This window comes from Emydura macquarii, unplaced genomic scaffold (assembly GCF_026122565.2).
Source record: "Emydura macquarii macquarii isolate MOO-44397 ecotype Brisbane River unplaced genomic scaffold, CSIRO-AGI_Emac_v2 contig_2205, whole genome shotgun sequence".
Lineage (NCBI taxonomy): Eukaryota > Metazoa > Chordata > Testudines > Chelidae > Emydura > Emydura macquarii.
In genome coordinates, this window is record NW_027132342.1 from 22,920,252 (window position 1) to 22,941,697 (window position 21,446).

Sequence of the window (21,446 nt, forward strand, 5' to 3'; positions counted from 1 at the left end):
AATACAGTTTTATACTTTGTTTTTAGTCCCTCCCTGGATTCAACATGTGGTGTGCAGTGCACTGCACTCTAATTAAAGCTGGTTCAGTTAAATTCAGCAACATTTAAAGAAAATCACAGCAAACACAGCCCATGTATCAGTTTCCAGTTTTATGTTTACATCATTTATATTCGCATTAACCCTATATGGAGCAGTCAAGTCCTGTTTGTTCCACACTATGTACAGTTCTGAGAAATGGCATCATTCACAAGGAGCCATTGTAATGGGGTATCCGAGCTTCAGAGATGGGCTCTTTCAAAGTCAAAGAGCTAGTCCAGTGGTTTGTTCTAATAACCATTAGTGACTTCTTCATAAATCATTCCTCTTCTGCTGCTGTATTTGTCAACAGTCCTGGGCAGCATATTGCCTCTTATTGTAGTTTCTGAAGAAATACTGATTAATGGAATGTCTTGTCCCCAGTCAACAGAAATATGGAGCCATCGTGCTGGGAGATCATCTGGTGTGTAGCAAATGATGTCATCTTCACCTGTGGACTGGGTCTCTCTCGCCACACCATGCAGCACTTTGGCAGAGGTGCTTTCTCAAACTGTTGAAGATTTTTCTTAGAGAATTCAAATATTATAGTTGTATCACCACTCCTTCCAGAATCAGTTCCTTTGTACAAACAGCGATCAGTAGTCTCTCTCTTAATTCAGAGCTCCTTATCCCAAAAACAACATAATTTCCAAGAGCTTTTTGCAGAAGGTTATCAAAATGATAAAATTTATAATCTTTCATCTATTTTCTTTATGTGAAGATGAGCCTGGCATAGACACTAAGATAAAGGACTATCTGATATTCTTTCTGCAGGTGGAACAAAAATATAGTACTATAGGTAAAAGGTAGATGCTTGAAAGAAAAAAATAGACCAGGTAGAAGATCAATGTCCATCTAGGAAAGTGGAGGCCTTACTAAAATACAAAGGGATTAAACAGCACAGACATGAGTTGGAAGCTAGAATGCTAGTTTTTAGTAGACATTCTTTCTTTCCACATCTACCTTTGTTAATTTTTTAAAATCCAAACTGATATGAATTTTACCACTTGTTATCCAGTTTTTCATATGACAAAAATATTTGCAGTAAAGAAACAATGGACAAACGAAGAGAATTCTTTTAGATAATCAGATATTGAACAGTATCTGATTCCCAACACCTGGAGATTATTTTCACCATATGATTATTAAGTACTTTCAGTTACATACAAAGTTTTATATTATCATTAAACATATATGCTCTATTATGTCAATAGATTCAAACATTCAATACGAATTTTTCATATTCTATATTACATGGCAATATATATTCTATGTACATACTCACAACACATACATGTATGATTTTCACTTTTATTATGGGGTATATAAAACCCATAATTTTATTTTGTATTCATTTATTTTTATTTATATATATTTATTATTCCATAGTTTATAGTTTATATATATATATATATATATAAAGCTGGTTTTGGCTTCAGTTTAAGCAAGACCAGGACTGTGCTGAAGCAATTAATTTTTAAAGAATCTAGGTTCATCAAAAGGCAAAACCACCATAACCACATATTTTCAGGTTTGATTATATAACATGTTTAATTATCATAAATGCTCCATGAAAATGTAGTCATATTTGTTATCTCGTTAGTGAGAGTGATGAAATCAATTTTTAATACCAACCAGCTGACAGAATTTTTCATATATAAAGATTAGTAAGGTACATTTCCACAAAAGTTAAGATGTGTGTTCTGTTCTTCACATACCTGAGCTACCAAATATCCAAAGAGAAATTTCAATAGCAGCTTAGATTTAGGGCCTGATCCAAATGCTATTGAAATCAGTGGAAAGATTCCCCTTGAGTACAATGGGCTTTGAATGAGGCCCTTACATCTTTTTTGGAATGATTAATACAGGGCCTTAATTTTTTGTTTTTTTGTTTTTGTTTTTGTTTTTAATTCTTTTTAAAAATATTTGAGAAACATGAACAAGTTTGGAAATTTTTATTTCCAGCCCATGTCAACAGATAATTTTGAGTTGCATGGTGTGGTGGTAACCAATACAACATATGACATAAAGCATTGAGAAGAATATAGACAAATGTGAGAACTGTGTGACACACAGGCCAAAATATTGTTTTCTTATTTGTTTGAAAATTACAGTTAGGAATTCAACATTTCATTTAAAATTAGAGCAGTAAAGAGATGCTTTCCTGTGATTAAAATGTAAAATAGACTTAAAGGTCTTTCTAAGAAAAAATTATATAAACATGAATACACAAAAGTAAGCAATCTTTCAACAGCGATAGTGTGTTTCAGTGGACTTTTGACTCAAAAGACTTGGGTTCTAGTCCTGGCTGTGCTAGTGCACAACTTTGGGCAAATCATTTCATGTCTTTTTCCCCTATTACCTTTTGTTTGTACTGTCTATTTAGACTGTAAACTCTGGAGCAGGGGCTGTTTCTGACTATGTGTTTGTATAGTGCCTAGCACACAGAGGTCTGAATGGTTGGAGCCTCTAGGTGCTACTGTAATGCACATAATAATAACCAATAGCTTCAGGGCAAGAGTGTCTTACCTTAGATTTTTTTTTTTTTTAACATAAGCATCTAGCGGAACAATTCAGGACAAACTGATATTTTTCTAAAAGCTGTGAATGGAATTACACAGTAGATGTTTCTGGTATGACACTGTATATCATTAGTTTCAATTATATCAAATAAGTGCCAAAGCACAGAACTTTAAAAGTCTTTATTCTGACACACTGCCACCTGTGCTTGAAACTTGCAAACAAAAGAGACGTACTTAAAACAATTATAACTTTTCCCCAAAGAACAATCCACTTTTCTCCTATTACACACATTTAAAATGCTCTCAGTTTCTAACAGGTAAAAGATACTTACTGCTGCTATAAAGATGGTCCACATAAATTAATAAGGTAGAATTGACCTATTATTAAAGTTATGCCATATTCGCCAATGCACATTGCAATCACAGATTAAAAGGACATACCCTAATATGGCTACTTTCTCATCAATTAAATAACATTCTCTCAAAAAAGATACCTGTTGTCACACAAACTATACTTATGAGATTACATCATCTTATAGCATTAATATATATTTCATTCACTTAAGTATCATTTAGAGATTTTGGCCTCCAGCTCATTGACTTTTCTAGCTTCTTAAAATGCATTTACATTAATTAAATAATGTAAATGAGGAAAAAATATTGTGCTCCATGACTAAATACAATCAAACAGCAAGATTATTACCCGCAGAGTAATTATTACCTACTGTCCTTTTCCAGAGTCTTGAGAATAGTTGTGCGTAGAAATGCTCTGCACTCGGTTCAAAATCCTAATAAGTTTCCAACAGGAACATTTTTGTTTTGTTTTTTTAGGTTTAACAGAAGCCTGTAGTGATAACCGGCTGACTCCGGGCTTAGGCTCATCTCTTTGTTGGCTCAGTGCCCGAATGGACAAGGATTACTCATTAACAATTATTTCTTTGCTAAACTATCTAAACATAGATTTCAAGTATTAAAACTTTGTAAACCCAGAAAGTCAGTCAGATCAGAACTTTTGGATGCTTACTGGGCACTCTGGGAGGGGTCTTGCTCTAAACTAGCACACACAGTGGGGCAGTTTTTAAAATGGCATGAGGATGTTGACCATTTCACAGTTCTACTACACATAAATACGAGTCCAGACACATTGGCCTTACACAGCTGAGGAGCCCCTTGCATGTTCTCATGGCGACTGGAGTTCCACAACAGCTCCGTGACTTTCCTTTAGTACCTTGGTTAATTTTACATTGCTTAGGAATTTCAGAATGTTACTGCACTTTAAGGAGAGGCTGGGTGGACTAGTAGTTAGAGCCCTGGACTGGGACTCAGGCAGTCTGGGTTTAGTTCCAAGGTCTACCAAAGACTTCCTTGATGACCTTGAACAAATCACTCAACAGTTTTACGTCTCAGTTCCCCTTCTGTAAAATGGGGATAATACAGCCCTGCCGTGTGATGATAATACAATCTTTAAGGTCTGTGAGGAGTTCAGCTACTTTGGCCACAGTGGGGCGTACGTAGATAGAAAAGATAGTGGGCAGCAGTGAGCTCACTTCAACTTGCTTCCTCTGCCCTCCTTTATACAATATTTGCTCTGCCCAGTCCACTTCAGGAAGTAATAGGAGTTAAGGCAAAGATCCAAAAAGTGAGTTTCTTGCTGTAAGAAAGCAGAGCCCACACTTTGCTGCAAGAGGGAGCTGGCCCTGAATTCAATGACACAGCTCCTCCACTTCTCCCTGCCCCAGCTCAGCTATTTATTTAAAGTGGGGGAGGGAAGTTCTTCTCCTCCTGCCTTACAAGCTACAAGATACTGCCTGTAGCAGGGAGGGAAACAAGGGTTCCTTCCCGCCATCACTCGCCAAGTACCTCTGAAACAGCACAAGCAGCCTACTGTGTTCTCTGTTCAGGCAGTGTCTGCTGCTCTCCCTGGTGCTGTTGGTGGCCCTGCCGCCTATTGATGACATGGACAGCAACTGTCAGCAGGGGTGTGGCTTGGGTGGAGGGATAGGTGGCAGGGCCTTTGGGACCCTTCAAAAGCTCCCCAGACCCTAAAATAATCATTAAAAGAAACAATATTTTATTTACCCTGACCCTCACTTTTAGGGAAATTGGAGCATTTGATGTCTCTCCCTGACCCCTTTGTGACTGTAAATAATAACAGCCAATCAGCATCGTCTGTACTTCTTAGTAAATGCGCCGAATGGCAAGCCATGCACAGAAGAGGTCATCATAACTTGCAGAAAAATCAATAGGGAAACAATGTCATGAGGCTAATACTGAACCTTGGAGTTTCCTACCCTACAGCCAATAAGCCTCAGGTGTACAACAAATGAATGACTAAAGCCAAGATGGATCTGATAACAGCTATCTGTGCATTATACCCTGGGACTCACTCCAGCATGCACTTGGTATGCACTAAGTATATTTTAAATCTGGTTTCTATTTAGATATTCATCGTTCACTTTCTAAAATACACCTCCATCGCAGTCTCTGGTGCCTTTACAAAATTCTGAAATCTTCACTAAAATTACAGATTTAACAAAGCTTCTGAATTGCTTTTGAAGACGATAGTTCTCCCAACAACCCTACCCCACAAAGGATACTCACTTTCCTCCAGTATCTTACTCAGGATAAGCCAGTGGCCCAAACTGACACTTCCCATAGAAATAGCCACTCAAGGGGCCCTCGTGGAAGGACATGTCACAAGGATCCACTCAACATTTTTCTCGAGCGTATAGCATAGGTCAGGGGTGACCAAACCACAGCTTGTGAGCCACATGTGACTCTTTTACAGTTAAAGTGTGGCTCACAGAGCCCCCTACACCCACCATTCTCTGCCTATCAGACTGGAGTGGGGAGCTCAGGGCTTTTGCCCTGCAGTGGGGTGTTGGGGCTAGAGGCTTCTGCCCCATGGAGTACGCCTGCTAGGGCTCGAGGCTTCTGCCCTGCAGGAGGTGCCTGCTGGGGCTCAGAGCTTCAGCAGAAGTAGGGCTAAAGCCCCGGCAGGTGCATCCTACGGGGCAGAAGCCCTGAGTCCCACCATCCTGCTACAGTGCTGAAGCCTAGAGGCCCAGCAAGCACACTCCACCTCCTGAAATTCTGAAGATTGTTGTATGTGGCTCTGAGGGCCAGTAAGTTGGGCCAGCCCTGGCATGGGAGTGGAATTTGTCCTCCGCTCCAGCAGGAGGAGCAGCAATGCTGCTGAAGGAAGCCACAGATACCCATCCAGGAGGCCATGCTCCCAAACCCAACTTTACCTTGTGAGGCCTTGTGCCGGTTCTGAAGCCCTCCAATCCTCGACTCCTACACCCACCACCTTGCAGGATTGGGCTCAAACTTCTGCTACCACAGAATATCTGTAATTTAGAGATAGTTAGCAACTAACTCTCTATAAAGGTCTAATGTTACAAACAAGGCCTTCTTTACTAAGGTGTGTGCTTGGAAGCTGTACTATAGCTAATAGCAAAGGAGCTGGAATTAAATGGCCACATTCACTTACAACTGTTTCATTAGATTATTTTTCTTCCTCTCTAGAATAATAAAGAGGCCAATGGCAAAGTTTGTTTCACCAACCAATCAGTATTTATATAACATTACTGAGGAGTGCAAAGCAAGCATCTACAGGATGATAGGAAGAGACCGTTGCCAATGGCAACAATATGTGAAATTGCTAGTTCCCCAAGCCAGGTGTTCATATTTTATGATGGCTAGATGTGTAAATGAAAAAGTCAAACAGAAAAGAGAATTAAAACCAATCAAAGGAGTCATCTGTAATGAGACAAGAGGCCCTTTACAAAATGTCAAGGAGGTAAATTCAAGTCCATCTATTCACCAACAGGATATCTTCATTAAAATAGTACTGTGCACTAATAAAACGCACCTCACTAAACAATACTAGAAACAGATGAATAACTAAAGATGGCTTCTGTCCTAAAATTCTCTTCAGATCATTAACAGGTGATAAATATTGGATCTCAAAAGTTAGCTGAGGGTATGTCATCACTGACAGCAGCAAATTCACCACCTTCTGATCAATTCTTCGGGATCGATTGAGTGGAAGTGGAGACCCACTCAATCAATCCAGAAGTCAATTGAATAAATCCACCCCCCAGAAAAAGAGTAACACTGCGTCGATGGGAGCACATTTCCCGGTGGCACAGCAAAGTGAATACGCTGCGGCAAATAGAAGTTAGGAAATCAATGGGAGATATGCAAGCTACTCAGGGTAGCTCGCGTATGTCCTGTCGACTGCCACCGAATTTCGCTGTAAGTGCAGATCAGGCCTGTGATACTGAACTCCTCTCTCTTAAGTTTGTTTTCAACAAGAAAGGTCAAGCGAAGACATGTTGATGGTTATATAATGAGGAAGAACTTGTAAAAATAAATTTATGAAGGAGAAATGAGTTTTCAAACTTCCTTTGTGATCGTAAGCTCTTGTAGAAAACAAAACAATTTAAGAGACAACAATTAAGCCATGTAGAGATGTCATGTCTATCAAAAGACCCAATTTAGAAAAGAGTTAAGTGAAAAAAAACACAAAAGAGGACTAAACTTGGTTCTGTTCTCATATGCTTTCCCCAATACAGGACTCCCAATGTGTCAGGTTAAGAACCCTAGGAAAGTAGAGAATTAGTAATTTGTGTCTAGTATTAACTATGGCTCATTTAAACGGTTAATGCTTTGCAAATGTGCTATTTTTTAGATAGCGGGATGAACTTTTGGTCCCATTTAAGTCAATGACAAAACTCCCATGGGGTCAGAATTTCATCCCAGCTCTTTATGTGGTTTATTTTTATTTTTAGGATGTATCTTATTTTACTCTGAGATTTTTGGGTTCCGATATCACTGTTGAAGAATACAGATGTCCTATAAAAAAGTATTCAAATATGAAGATGTGGATATATATGAATAATATTTGAAAATAAGTAGCATTTGATGCTAAAAGTCAGCATGTATAGAAAATACTGCTTCATAAAACCCACATGCCATGAAAGATTAACTGTAGTTTATGCCTTCCCATCCTCCTATCTCCTTCCACTCAGCTGTTTCTTCTACCCTCAAATAGTCCCAGTCACAATTTTGCTGATCTTCCCACTGCAAAGGTTCTGCCACGTGCTGCAGCCACCTCCCCACTGATAAGGTAAGTCTACACTGCCATGCAAACCCAGTTAGTGGGACTTGAGTCAACAGCGTCTGGGTTAGCGAACCCAGGGCTTGAGTATCTACACTGACACTAGGTTAAGAATTTTCTGGTCTGGGCTCGAACCCAGGGCTAAATGTCCACTCTGCAGCATGCAGATCTGAGTCAAACCAACTGTAGCTACTCCCTTGTGCCCTCCTGACATGTGGCTGCTTTAGCCCTTTTCCAATAGTGCAGTGTGGGAAAATGTGACTGTCCACTCTGCATATCACAGGAAGTTTGAATAGTTCAACAGCACAGTCTCCCAAGCAGTCATTTTGGTCTGCATGCTGCCAATAACCAGAGTCACCAATATGGAGGAGGTGCCATTTGAAGAACTTCTCTTGCTTGTGCTTTCACTCCTGTTTCAGGAAAGTGGGCACAGCTTCAATGAAGCACTGTGGACATTTTGACAGTGTTTTTCGACTCATCAAAGGCAGCCAACAGAACAGGCAGAGAAAGAGGAGGAGGACACAGACATGGCAGATTCACACTGGCTGATGCTGCTCTGTACGCTGCAGCAGGATCTACACAGCCGCTGGGTTAATGGGAGACGCTCAGGCTAGATACTGTAGAATGGGTCTCTCCCATCAACTTACTTATCCTCCCTTACCATGGCGTCTTCACTGCGCTGCACTGATGGGAAATGCCCTCCAGTCGATGCAACGTTATTCTTTTCCAGGGGGTGGAGTTACTGCATCAAACAGAGAGCACTTCCAGGTTCGATTGTGCAGGTCTCCACTGGCCACTCAATCGATTCCGCTGCGTTGATCCGTGGAGCCCAACTCAGCAGAATCAGTGTAGACATACCCTCAAGGTAGCTGCAGATGCTCCCTATGTAGACCAGCACTGCCGGAATAGGGCTACAAGCACAGACTAGTGAGAGCACATCGCCTTGCTGACCTGGGATGACCAGCTGTGGGTCCAGAGCTGGCTCATAAAGAAAGCTATATTTCTGAAGCTTTGTGAGCAGTTTTCCCTGACCCTACAGTATAAAGACACCCGCATGAGGGTGGCCATGCCAGCCCAGTAGCAGGTTGCTATAACTGTCTGGAAACTGGCTACTCTACCCTGCTCCATGTCTATTGCCAACCAGTTTACTGTTGGAAAGTCGACTGTGGTTAAGGTGGTGGCAGAGGTTTCTGAGACAATTAGGTGTGTGGTTTACTCCATGGTGGTGGACATAAAAGATATTCCTGAAGTAGCTACTGGCTTTGAGAAAATGGGGTTTCCAGATTGCACTGGGGCCCACTGATGGGACTCATGTGCCCATCTTGTTAAGGAGTACATAAGCCACAAAGGGTACTACTCCACTGTTATGCAGGACAACGGAGCTCAATTAAAGCACATTGATGTGGGTTGTGCTGGAAAAATTCATGGTGCCAGGTTTTTTTCCACAGATCAGGAGTGTACATTCATGGCCAGGCTGGGACACTATTTCCGCCAAATTACATTGTCATAAATGGAGTTACTGTCCCTACCATTATTCTGGGGGGACTCCCTCCAGACACCCCTTTGCCTTGGCTTATGAAACTGACCCCAATATCAGAGGCTCTGGCAAAAGCAGGTTTAATTATACTCTCAGCAGGTGTCGAATGGTTGCTGAACGTACTTTTGACAGATTGAAATCCCTCTGGTGCTGTTTACATACTCGTTTGGATTCCAGGGTCATCCACATTACTGTGGCTTGCTGTGCTCTTCACAATCTTTGTGAAGCCAGAGGTGAGCCATTTCCCCCATGGACCTATGGCAATGAGGGGCTGCTGAATGGGTGCCCTTAGCCAGAAAGTGCAGCTCCCACAGCTGGAGCTGGACACATCCAGGCAACAGACGTCAGGGATGCTTTGTGTTCCCAGATTATGGACTTGCATGGGCCAATGGAAGAGGGAGAATAAGAACCTCCAGGAATGTGCTTGTGGGGGGTTTCAGTGCTTAGGAAGTGGTGGGGGATTGATTCCCATGTAATGTACTTATCAAACGGGGGGAGTCCGGATTGAGTCACAGTGTGGATTGATGTAATGAAGTGATTGACGTATGGATTAATGTGGCTAATTGCACTGTGGAATGCAGTTGCTTGAAAAATAAATTCCCAATTGTCCCTGAACAAGTGTTTACTTGTGATGTTTGAAACACACATTATATGATGTGATGCAATGATAACAGTAAACTTTCATGATAAAACAAGGTAGGGGAAGTCAACATAGAGGATTGCATGGGGCAAAGTTGCCCTACCCAGCTGCTCATGGGGCCTGATTGCATGGACTACTTAGCCATGGGGTTTTCCAAGCTGTTGCCCATGTTACAAAAGGTTTTTCTATCATTTCAGGCCTTCCACATTTTGGAAGCTATAACAATTCTTGGGGGGCCCAACTGTCAAAGGCAGATGTTATTCCAAGCTGCCATTGGGAAAACAGCAGTGTGTGCAACTGAAGCATTCAAACCTATTGTGATTAAACAGTACATCTACAAGTGGAGTGGACTGGTGGTCAGCTACTGAGGTGGCCCTGGAAAAAAAAACCCTTCCCCAACATGTGACTATCTGGAGTTCCTGCCACAGAGAAAGTTTGCACCCAGGAGTAGGTCAGAATGCATGAGGGAAATAACCAGATGATGCATTAGCTTCCATGTGGCTTACCCTATTATGTCTGCATGCAGACATGCACAACTCCATATCCTTCCTCCTCCCCACCCCCGGCACATTTCTGGACAAAAATTAAAATCCCAGATGTATATGAGACAAAAGATTTTGTCACCTATGGACTGCATAGACTACATTTGACTGAAATTGATTAGATTTGTAAATGGAATACATTTCCACATCTACCTCACCCTACCTATTTCTGGGTACCTTATTACACCGTTGTGTGGTTACAGGCGACATACATACTGAAATGGCAACAGATGATTATTTTTAAGAAAAAGGAATATCTAACAGAAGTCTGTCTCGCTCCAGCAAAAATTCACTTTCATGGTGTTTTTATTGTCTGAATTTCCTAGTCACCAGTCTGAATTTCACATGATGGGGAGGAAGGGTGCCAAAGCACTGGCATACAACCTGCCATCAGAAGCTACATGCTCTAGCCAGAGATTCTAATAACTATGTCATTGGTTCATAGAGCGTAAATCCCTCCCATTCCTATATTAATAAACATTAAAATAGAGCCAGAAACTTATGAAGTTCTGGAGTGACTTATGTCCCTTCCATGTCTACTGCCAGTTCTGAGAGGGGCATCAAAAAACTCCTCCGCAGACAGCCCCAGGATGTGCTGCAGTTGTTCCTGTGGCAATGCCTCTTCTGGGACTGGTTTCAGCAATAAAGTCACTTCTCTGGCCTCAGTTGGTACCTGCTGCTCACTTCTGTCAGTCCCCATGCTGGATTCTGGGGCCAGCAGAGCACCATCCTGGTTGACCAGGTCATCATACACCACCGCTAGCTTCATGCTTGGCATAGAACCCAGTCCAACTCCTCATAAAATGGGTATTATGTCAGCAAGTTGCACTAGGTTCATTTCTGATCCTTGATTTTCCACTATCTGGTCTTGAACCATTTAACCCACTCTCTGCACTGGTTCGGTAAATTTCCAACACTGCCATCGTCTTTATTTTCTGGTATGTGTGGTCATCCCCAGTGCTCCCACTAAAATCCACTGTTTTGCTGGCCCTTCACCAGAAATTAACCAAAATGTGGCTGTGCTCCCTGATCATGAAGTAGTATGCTTTGCAAAGGACTTCTTCTGGTCAGTCTTTATTGCAAACTCAGAAGATGTGCTTGCAGCTTGGCAGTCAGAAAACAATGGAAGGGTTAAACCTGACTTCCCAAGCTGCTGCATTACAACAAGGAGGGTTGCTTCCATTTCCTTGGAGTCCCTCAGAGATTCTTGGGATAAAGAGGACAAAGGAAGTCAGCCCATGGGACTGTGAAATACTTTTGGTGGATTCCCAGGATGTGCTGTGTCTACAAAGCAATGATGCTTCAACCCTGGGTCCTGGCTTGAGTCAGGCTCAAAAGTTTCACCCACACAGGGTCTTAGGACCCTGGGTCCGGTCCTGAGTCTGAGATATTTGCATGTAGGCAGAAGGGAAATTTGACCACAAGCTTGAACCCAGGCTTACATTGCAGTGTAGATATACCCAAGGTTAGTTTGGCAATCTGCAATCCCTGCTCCTCAGAATTTCCCCTATATCTGCGGTGTGTTCTATGCAGGATAAGATATCTCATGGAGCTAAAAGTTTCTGTGGTGCTAAATGTAGGATTCACAATAGCTGTGCATAGTCATGATGTGGCAGGAAGCAAATCATGGCATCAGGAATACTTTTTCAATCAAAGTATGAGTAGGACAACCTAGTGAATGAAAAAGGAAGGGAAAAGAGAAAGCATGAGAGTTAATCTTGGATTGCGTTTCTCCTCTCCACACCATCCTAGTCTGCAACACACACCACCACAGCCATCCAAACCACTACAGAGCAATTATATTTCTCTCCGCATAGCAATATCACTTTGTGTCAGGCTCATTTCAATGTGCAGCCTTCTGAAAACTTCTGAATTGATGTTTGGAAAACTAGCACAATACTCCTACAAATTACAAACCAGTCACCACTAGTGACCAAACCTGAAATTAGACTCTGAAGTTAGACCTGAAGTCAGATTGAGGGACTCTTTCAGACTTGAATGAACTCTTCTTTGTTCAAGGAGAACTTCCACCCAATTCTGCAGTCCCAACAGTTATGGATAGTGCAGATTCATGGGTGCCTGTCTAAACCGAACTTTTTGAAGTTTTTTTCATCACAAGTCTCAGGACCATGGATTAAAGCATTGAACATGACACAAACATACTTGGGGATAATAATTTGAATGCTGGGGTAGTGCAGTTATCTGTATCTTTCCTTCTTTATATCCCTGCATTATGCAATAATCTATATTAGTGAGTAAATCTATTATTTAGATCACTATAAAAAAAACCTGTTTAGTGCCTTGAATTGATCTTTCTTGTATCTCAGGATATCAGAAATGAGGACTTGCAGCTATGCCTGCCCAGTCTCTAGACAGCCTATGGGCACTGCAGAGACACAGCAGGGTTGCCTGATTGACCACTCCACCTGATTGGCCAAGAAAGTGAGCAAGCCTGATCTTAAACCCAACATCAACAATTGATCTCTGGCTGCTCAATGAGCATACCTGCAACTTTGATCTCTCCTGTGCCTGCTCCAGTCAGATCCTTCCTTGTTCCAGTCCTGCCCAGTCCACTCCAGTCCTGCTCGGTTCCTGACTCCGAATCTGACCCTTGGCTCTGACTGTGGCCCCTGATGCTGGCCTCAACCATTAGCTTGGACTCTGGCACCGACCATCGGCACTGTTCCTGGCCTTTGACTCCAGCCCTGACTGCTAGACCTGACAACCTCTGCTCTGACCATTAGGCCAGATCGCACATATCCCATTTTGTGACATGGGCACAACTGACATTACCATTGTATACCACTTTAGTGAAGGAAGGAAAGATTTTTTGAATGATTGCCAAAATTATCACCAACTTACAATAAATTTTATCAAGCTAAGATAGTCAAGTAATCTTCATAGATAAGGCTGCTTCTGTAGAAATAAATAAAGACCAGTGTGCTAAGTATCGATCAGTTTATTCCAGCAGACATGCCTTTTCATTCTGCTCATATTTGTTGCCCTGAATTTTTAGAGTGGCGAGTAGAACATTATAAACTCAATTTTTAAGTTTTTTTACCTCATTGAACAATATTTTCATTAATCCATGCCGTAAAATCTAATAATAGTTGATAAGTCTCCTATTATAAGCATTTTTTTCTCATAACTTGATTTCTTAAGTTTATCCTCTCTCAGAATGGGATATTGGATCACCTCGAAGAAGAAAAGAGGATTGTTGGATGACAGGATGCATCAGATACCCCATCTCTGACAGTGGCCAGTTCAGATTCTTCAGAAGAAAGGTCAAGAAACCCGAATAATGGTCAATTATGGAATAACCTGCCCAAAGTGGAAATGTCTTCCTAACAATAGGCAGTTAATGGTTAGTCAATGCCCTGTAGCAAGAGGAAATATATTCCTTACAAGCCCCAATCTTGCAACAGAAGCAGTCCAGGAGGACCCTTGGGCCCATGTGAAATCAGTTACAGGACTGGGGGCCTAAATTTGTATCTATTTAAACCATTTAGGACCAGATCTAGCTCCCATTAACTTCAACTGGAGCTTTATCTATAAGTAATTTTTGGATATTTCAATATCAGTATACTATGTCCATTTATTTTAAGTAGTGGTCAATTAGATGTTAATTCTCTGGCATTGTATGCTCAGGAAATTATTTTGTTTCTGAAGGTTACAAGTTTATTGGAGGAATAATTGCTAAATATGTTATCACTATATTACTGATAAACAGTTATGCCAGACTCCTCAGTGTAAATATATATTTAACTCTTTCACATTTTCCCCACTGACATTTTGATGTTAGACAGCTTGGTAGTGAATGAGTTCAATAAAGGTTATCCTTAGTTGACGTAAATATTTGGAGAGCTATAAATATTGTGAAATGTTATTTCCAGTAAATGAATTTGCTGTCCTTTTATTTAATAAATAACTGTTTTTAATTAAATGTCAAAAGTGATCCATGAATCATAGCATATTTTAGATAGATTTGGAATCTATGGCTAAAATTTCCAAACTTAGGAACTCATTTCAGCAAAGCGCTTAAGCATGTGTTTAACTTTAATCACATACTTAAGTCCCAATGATTTAAATGGAGTCTTTGTGTGAGTGTATAGGGCTGACAATGCGTATGAGCATGCAAGACAGGGTAAAAGGTAGCATGGTGAAAAATTATAAGCCACATCCTGAAGTCCTTACTCAAGCAATGAGGACTGCAGGATGTACATACATGAACATGGAACTTGGCAGAGCACTTAGTGTTGGAGCTGGTTGAAAATAGGAATTTCTGTTCCCCAAGAAATTCTGAAACTTTTTTTTTTCTTTAATAATTCCATTTTGGAATGAAAAGTAGAAATTTCAAAATCTCCCAAGGAAGGGAAATTTCAAAAAAAAAAAAAAAGTTCATTTCAAAATAATTAAAAAGGTTTGTCTCAAAAATTTCAAAACAAAATTCCACCCAGGAGCCCAATCTCAGGCTCCTGTCTCAGCCATGGCTCGGGTTTATAGGAGGCTGGGAGTCTAGAATTCCTGGGACCCACAGCTGAGCTTGAAGCCTGGGAGCCAGAGCTCCCCCTAGCTTTCCGGCTCCCATTTCAGCTGACTCTGTAGACTGCTGAGGAGCCGGGTGGTCAAACTGGCAGGAAACCAGGCAGATTTCCATTGACAATCCTGTTAGGCAAGTTTAGAAAACTGCCTGGCAGGCAGGGTTCCATCAAAATGCTGCCTGTTCTATGGGAAGATCAGTTAAAAACCACATTTCCACAAAAGTTTTCAGTTTCAACGAATCAGCATTTCCCAGCAGAAATTATTCTTGTCAGAAAATTTCTGATTAGCTCTACTCATTGCCAGTCAGCTGCATTCTTCCTCTGGAAGTGGGATCAGTGAGAGGGAGACCACTGTGGATTATTGGTGAGAAGGGAGATAAACATTTTCCCGTTAAAAATAGAGAGACTTTTTTGCTCCATAACCTGTGAAGAAATGTGCCCCTCAAACTTGCCAGGTGATGAGTCCACAGTAATGACCAGCCACTGTTCAAGGTGGATAGAAAAAATCAATTAAAATGACGAGAGTTTAACAATTCTCATTGAGAAATAGCCAAAGATTTTTCAGCATCTAAAAATTATTCTCCCTGCTCCCATGCGGTGCAGTACTTGTGACAGTTATGGAATTGCTATATAATAACCTAAGAATACTGAGAGGCAATAATTTTACAAACACAGTATGTGACCCAGTTAGTGAGGGGAAGTTATTGTATATTGGATGATAAGACTTTCCTGTATGAACATATTGATCTCACTTAATAGTGGGCTGTTGGATGAACAAAAACAGAAACAAGGCAATTGCTCCAGAAAAGGCCACCTCAGCACACACTTGAAAGACAACGGGCAAAGCTGCCAGCTTCAAGAAACTTACATTTGGCCTCCAGCAATTTGAAAACCTTGTTCTGCCAGCACTGGGAACTAACAAATCACACTAACCATCACAACAGTTAAAAAGTGACTTGGTCATAGGGGAAAGTGGGGTGATCAAAAGGACTGACAAGCTCCCCCCTCCCCCCTTCTTTCCCTGAGGCTGGGAGAGAAAAAATGGTTGTGAGTTAAGGAAACAGACTATGCCATATAGACCTTTGAGGTATCTGTAGGAAGTTTAGACCTACAGGATACGCAGGTGGAAGATGGTTAGACTCCTGGTAAGATAGACATGTTTATAGTCTGTTTTATTGGTTTAAGACCAGGTTTTTTTAAAATGCTTATGTTCTAAATAAATAATACTTTGCTTTAAGGTGGCTGAGTGGTCACTGCTTACCACTGTCACTGCTCCCAGAAGGAACAGACGTGCAGGTGCTGGACGTTAATCTGACCTGTTGAGGTAATCATGGTTGATACGCAGGGGACTGCAACCCAAGGCCTGGTCTGAGGGTGGGAGAATCATGTGATTCCATCCTGAGTGAAGTGACTGCTGAGATCTGAAGGGGAATGGCACTCAGAGAGGAGAAGTGAGAGGTGCAGTTCATCTGACAGTCTGTGACTGTAGACTCCCTCATGGCTGGTGGGAAACTATGCCCACCCCTGCCCGGTATGACCAGGAGGCCTGGGCATAGGTGTCAAGAAAAAGGTGGGGAATTTAACTATAAAGGACTTCATTCCACAGCCCTGAGGTTTGATTTGGTAGATACGGGTTGTGTTGAGCTTTTCCTTCTTCAGAGTACAAATGTCAGGCTCCAGTTATGCTTCCATAAATACCTAGTGGCTCCATCTCTCTTCCTCTTCAGAGGGTCAGCAGGGAGTGAATGTTATCCTTGGTCCCTGCCTCAGCTGATCAGAGGACTTGCAGCAGCAGGATTAGAACCCCAACCTCCGACTTAGAGCTCACACAGACTTCCCTTGAAGACTGGATTGGGATATGTATCTAATCAGCTTGTCTGGAAAATGGATGCAATCAGTCAAACTGAAGAGCATCTATGAATTAGACCAGTGCTCTCAGGGCTGAGAGGACACAGAAGGAGGCTGGGGGATGAGACAATGATGATTCTTGCATCAAGACAGCTGGGGCACTGCCACACTCAGAAAAATAAGAAAATAAATCAGAATTTTTTTCTTTAAAATGCCTTCATCCTGATTCTATGCACCATCACAGCTGCTAATTCAACAGTATTGCCCTTCCATCTTCTGCATGAGAGATCTTGTTAGGGTAACTGCTCGAAAGGGCCAGCGTCGTGTATTGAACATATGGACATTCCAGCAAAGGGCTCCAAAGCCGCAGCAGTCTTCTAGAACAGACCAGCAACCACAGCTGAGAATGGAAGGGCATTTAAAAAATGCTCTAAGTAATGAACACATGTGTACCTAAGAGGTTTATGATGCCCCACTGACAATGGTGTTCCTGCTGGGTTAAGAGAGAATGGAAGAAAGAAAGAATGGAAGTTGGGGAGGGGAAGCTGAGGGCAGAATGAATGAGGGGACGGAGAGGATTAAATTTCTTCTTTCTTTACCTTTTTCTTTCTCCCCTAATCTTCCTTTTACATCTTTCCCTTTTAAAAACAAAATTACTTCCCTTTAAAAAAAGAAAGGCATTAAATGCAATATCAAGCTTATTAAATTTAACCAAAACAAGTCAGAAAATACAGAGAATAATTACTTCATAGTGTTATTAACTTGGCCACAATGAAGAACAGTCTTATCTGAAAATCCTTATAGTCCAAAATTGGGTCATATCCTAAAATATGCCTCATTTACATTGGCAAATCCCTCCTTTATCTCAGATCTTGCCCTACTTCAGGCAAGGATATATCAGAAACAAAGGTGGTTCAAAGACTGGTGACAAGAATAATTAGGTGCATAGAAGAAAAAAAAAGTGGCCTGTCTCAGGAGATTGCCAGTACCAGCTGCTTCACAGGAAAGTACAAGAAACAGTGCAGTAGGAAGTTATGAAGTAACCAGCCCATAAGGAAAAGTTTTAGCAGCTAGAGGCTGGTTGATATCCTGAAGCATGAGAACTCATCCTTTCCAAAATAGTTTTTTAATCTTTACAATCATAACTCTGGGTATTCTCTGTCTAATCCTTTTTTAACCCTGCTAAGCTCTTGGCCACAATGATATCTTGTGACAATGAGTTACACAGACGAATGGTACAATGTGTGGAAAAATATTTCCTTTAATCAGTTTTAAATTTGCTGCTTTTCAATTTATTGAACACCCCCAACCTAGTTCTTGTATTCTAAGAAAGGATTAATAAAAGTGCCAGATTTATCTTCTCCATGCCATTCATTATTTTTGCATATCTCCTCTCTATGGTGAATGTTCTTTTCACTCTCTCTTCACAGGAAAGGCTTTCCATGCCTTTGATCATTTTTATGTCCAGTCTCTGAACATCCTCTCTTTCTAGTCTCCCTTTTTGAGGTAGGGTGACTATAACTGAACACCATATTCAGTAGATAGCTTCCACACAGCAATCCATGCTTACATAAGCTCAAGTATAAAGTATTCCAATATGCTCAACCTTGACCCTAAAGGCCACACGAAAACCATCCTTAGTTCTACATGTGGCTACCTGCCTCCGAAGCAGGGCAGATCAACGTGAGCACACCACATAAGTCATCTGCACTCTACAATGGCAACCCTCCAATGCCATTTCAAGATTCATCTCCCAGCTTACTCAGTGTTTAGAGGATATCAACAGCTAAATCCAGGCAAGACAGAAATTAAATTGTCAGGAAAGGGAAGCACTTGTAAGAAACTGTGTTATGAAAACATCACCCATCATATAAGGTGCCTGCACCCTAATCAAGACAATTTGTAGCCTACAGAGCCCATATAAGTACAAACCTATGGGATCCCATATAAACACAGATAAATAAATAATCCTTATAATAATTAAATAATCCTTTGTCTGGCCAGGAGACTGTGACCCAGCCTACCAGCTCTGCCTTTGGACATGGTGATTTACAAATTCATGGCCTCCAGAGTCTAGCTATTGAGACGCCTATATACCTAGATGTGAAAGAGTCGCCGTGCAAAAAGCTTCATTTAGTTCAAAATGCTCCAGTTCACCTACTCAGAAGCACAAGCCATTGTTCCATTGCCTGCCCTGGCTTCCTATTAAATGCACAATCAAGCTAATGGTTACAGGCTCAGATCTTCAGAGTTATTTATTGAATTCAATGGGTATTAGGCACTGTTGAGGATGTAGGCCTCAGTCCTTATATTCAAAGTCTCCACAGAATTAGGCCCAGCTCCAGCTACCTGAGCAACTGTCACTATCCAAGTTCAGGCCCTCCCACAACAGCTGTGTTCCATCTGAGCAAATGAATTGTCAACCTTGAGAGTAAGCCTTGCTTGCACAGGGGACATAACTTCAGCAGCTGGCCATGACTGTGGAACGCTCTGTAAACCTCTGGTGCCCCTCAGCTCCATGGCAGTGGTTAGCGATCTACTGCACCTCTCATTCCACCTCTTGGGCACAGAGACTGATTATGTTATAACAAAGGAGGTAATGAAAGGCACATTATAAATTATTGATGTATAAATACCCAATCTGAAATTATCCATAGAAAGATCTAGACAGAGGAATCCTGCCCAAATGGGACTAGCAGAGAAGCCAGCTCCAAAGGACACTGGGTATAGATAGACATGTTTGACATTCCTTTGTTCTGTAGAATTGCTGGACAAAAGAGGCACCTAGGTCCAGCTGAACTAGCTCAAGCTTCGTGTTGAGAATGAGGAGGCCCTGTGTGACTTTGGCAGGAGGTTCAAGCTTGAAATCTCATAAGGGAGGCTTAACAGGAACAGACAGCATGCTGAAAACAGGACAGAGACAAAGGGTCAGAAAACAGGGAGTTTCTTTCTGGCTCCAGTGGTTGGTGCACGTGGAATGCCTGTGTGTGCGGTTTTGCTTTCTTTTTCCCATTTCTGTTCAAGGTAAACAGGACCTTTGGGTAAATTTCATGAAGAAATTAATTACCCTAGAAAACACCCTGAACCTGTCAATAATGCCTTTTGAAGTGGGAAACTGACCCACTGCAAAGTCCCAAAATCTGCTAGTGGTCAGCAAAAGAGCAACAATTCTTCACAGCTCATTCTGTGAAGTCCCAGATTGCACACTTTCCATTAGGCTTTTCTCAGCAACACCAGTGGATGGTAGAAATGTGAAAGCAACAGTTTTATAGAGCATCAAAAGTGGCAAATGCAGGAGTAGTAGCATGATTATTAGATTCAATTGAAACTGCTCTCCATTGATTAAACTAAGGACTTCTGGTGTGTATGGCATACTGCAAGGGGAGTTTGTCATCACATAGGGTATGTCTACACTGCAATTAGAAATCTGTGGCTGGCCCGTGACAGCTGACTTGGACTCGGGCTAAGGGGCTGTTTAATTGCAGTGTAGACATTCAGGGTTGGGCTGCAGCCTGAGTTCTGGGACCCTCCCACCTGGCAGGTTCCTAGAGCTCAGACTCCAGCCCAAGCCTGAATGTCTACACCGCAATTAAACAGACCCTTAGCCCAGGCCCCACAAACCTGAGTAAACTGGCACAGGCCAGCCGCGGGTTTCTAATTGAAATGTAGACATACCCCCAAACACAAGAATGGGGGATTCCTTTGCTCATGTCTGCATTGAAATAACCTTGTACAGACATGTGCCCATGGCTTTGTATTTCAGATAGTCTATCTACTAAATGATGTGAAGCCAAAAAAATACACATCCTGACAAATAAAAGATTGATGGGGAAAAAAGAATTCAGAAAACTGTTATTTGAAAACAGAATCCATCCCGTTGATTGAATATAGAATATTAATTTGGAAATATATGTAAACCATGTAACTGCATTCTGTTTTCTGTACATCAGACTCATTTAAAGAAAGTATTAACTAGTTCTTAGCACTTTCAGTTTAATCAAGGAGAGAAGATCACTCAAATTCATAAAAGCCTGACTAGCATATTGATACGTAAGTATTTAATTAATTGTAACTTTGAACTGTCCTGGACCTTAATGCCACTAATATGCTACCATGCACTCTGAATATATATAAATTGTTTAAAAGACAACACCTCAATCATTTTAGAAAAGTTTGCCAAAGTACTTCCCACCTCTGCTGTAAAGATGATCTAAAATGAAAGTTTTTAAAACACATTTCTACTTCATTAAAACCTAGCACTAGTATATATAAACAATGATACTATAGTTGCCTGAATATAGTAATTTAGAAACACCGGAGTCTGTAAATAAGTTTTAGGAACTGAAAAACGTCATTGCAATAGCAAATCTTACGGGCTCAGTCTCCTTGCAACAGAGATTTATATTTTTTTATAGCTGTAACATAAAAGCTCTTTAAAATGAGTACTGTTCATACTTATTGTATCAGTTTAATCATTGACTAGTTGTTGCTTAATCTGTCTCTAGTACTTAGGCCTTTAAAAGTCAACAGATAATAACGTGAAATAAATAAAACCTTTGTCACTCACTGCTACATGGGGGTTTTACGTAACTGTCCTAAAAATGAGTTGCAACAGA

At 41.2% G+C, this 21,446-nt stretch overlaps 1 protein-coding gene across 6 annotated transcripts in view; it reads right to left on the minus strand.

Moving 5' to 3' along the window:
- The window catches only part of NR1H4 (nuclear receptor subfamily 1 group H member 4), a 62,228-nt gene extending 58,774 nt beyond the window's left edge, over positions 1–3,454 (minus strand). For 5 of the 6 annotated variants that reach the window (XR_010921982.1, XM_067559727.1, XM_067559724.1 and 2 more), the window contains exon 1: positions 3,319–3,454. The gene's annotated coding sequence lies outside the window, so the exon portion shown is untranslated. The remainder of the gene's footprint in view (positions 1–3,318) is intronic. The other variant, XM_067559721.1, reaches the window with a different exon arrangement.
- Between the last annotated feature and the right edge of the window lie 17,992 nt (positions 3,455–21,446).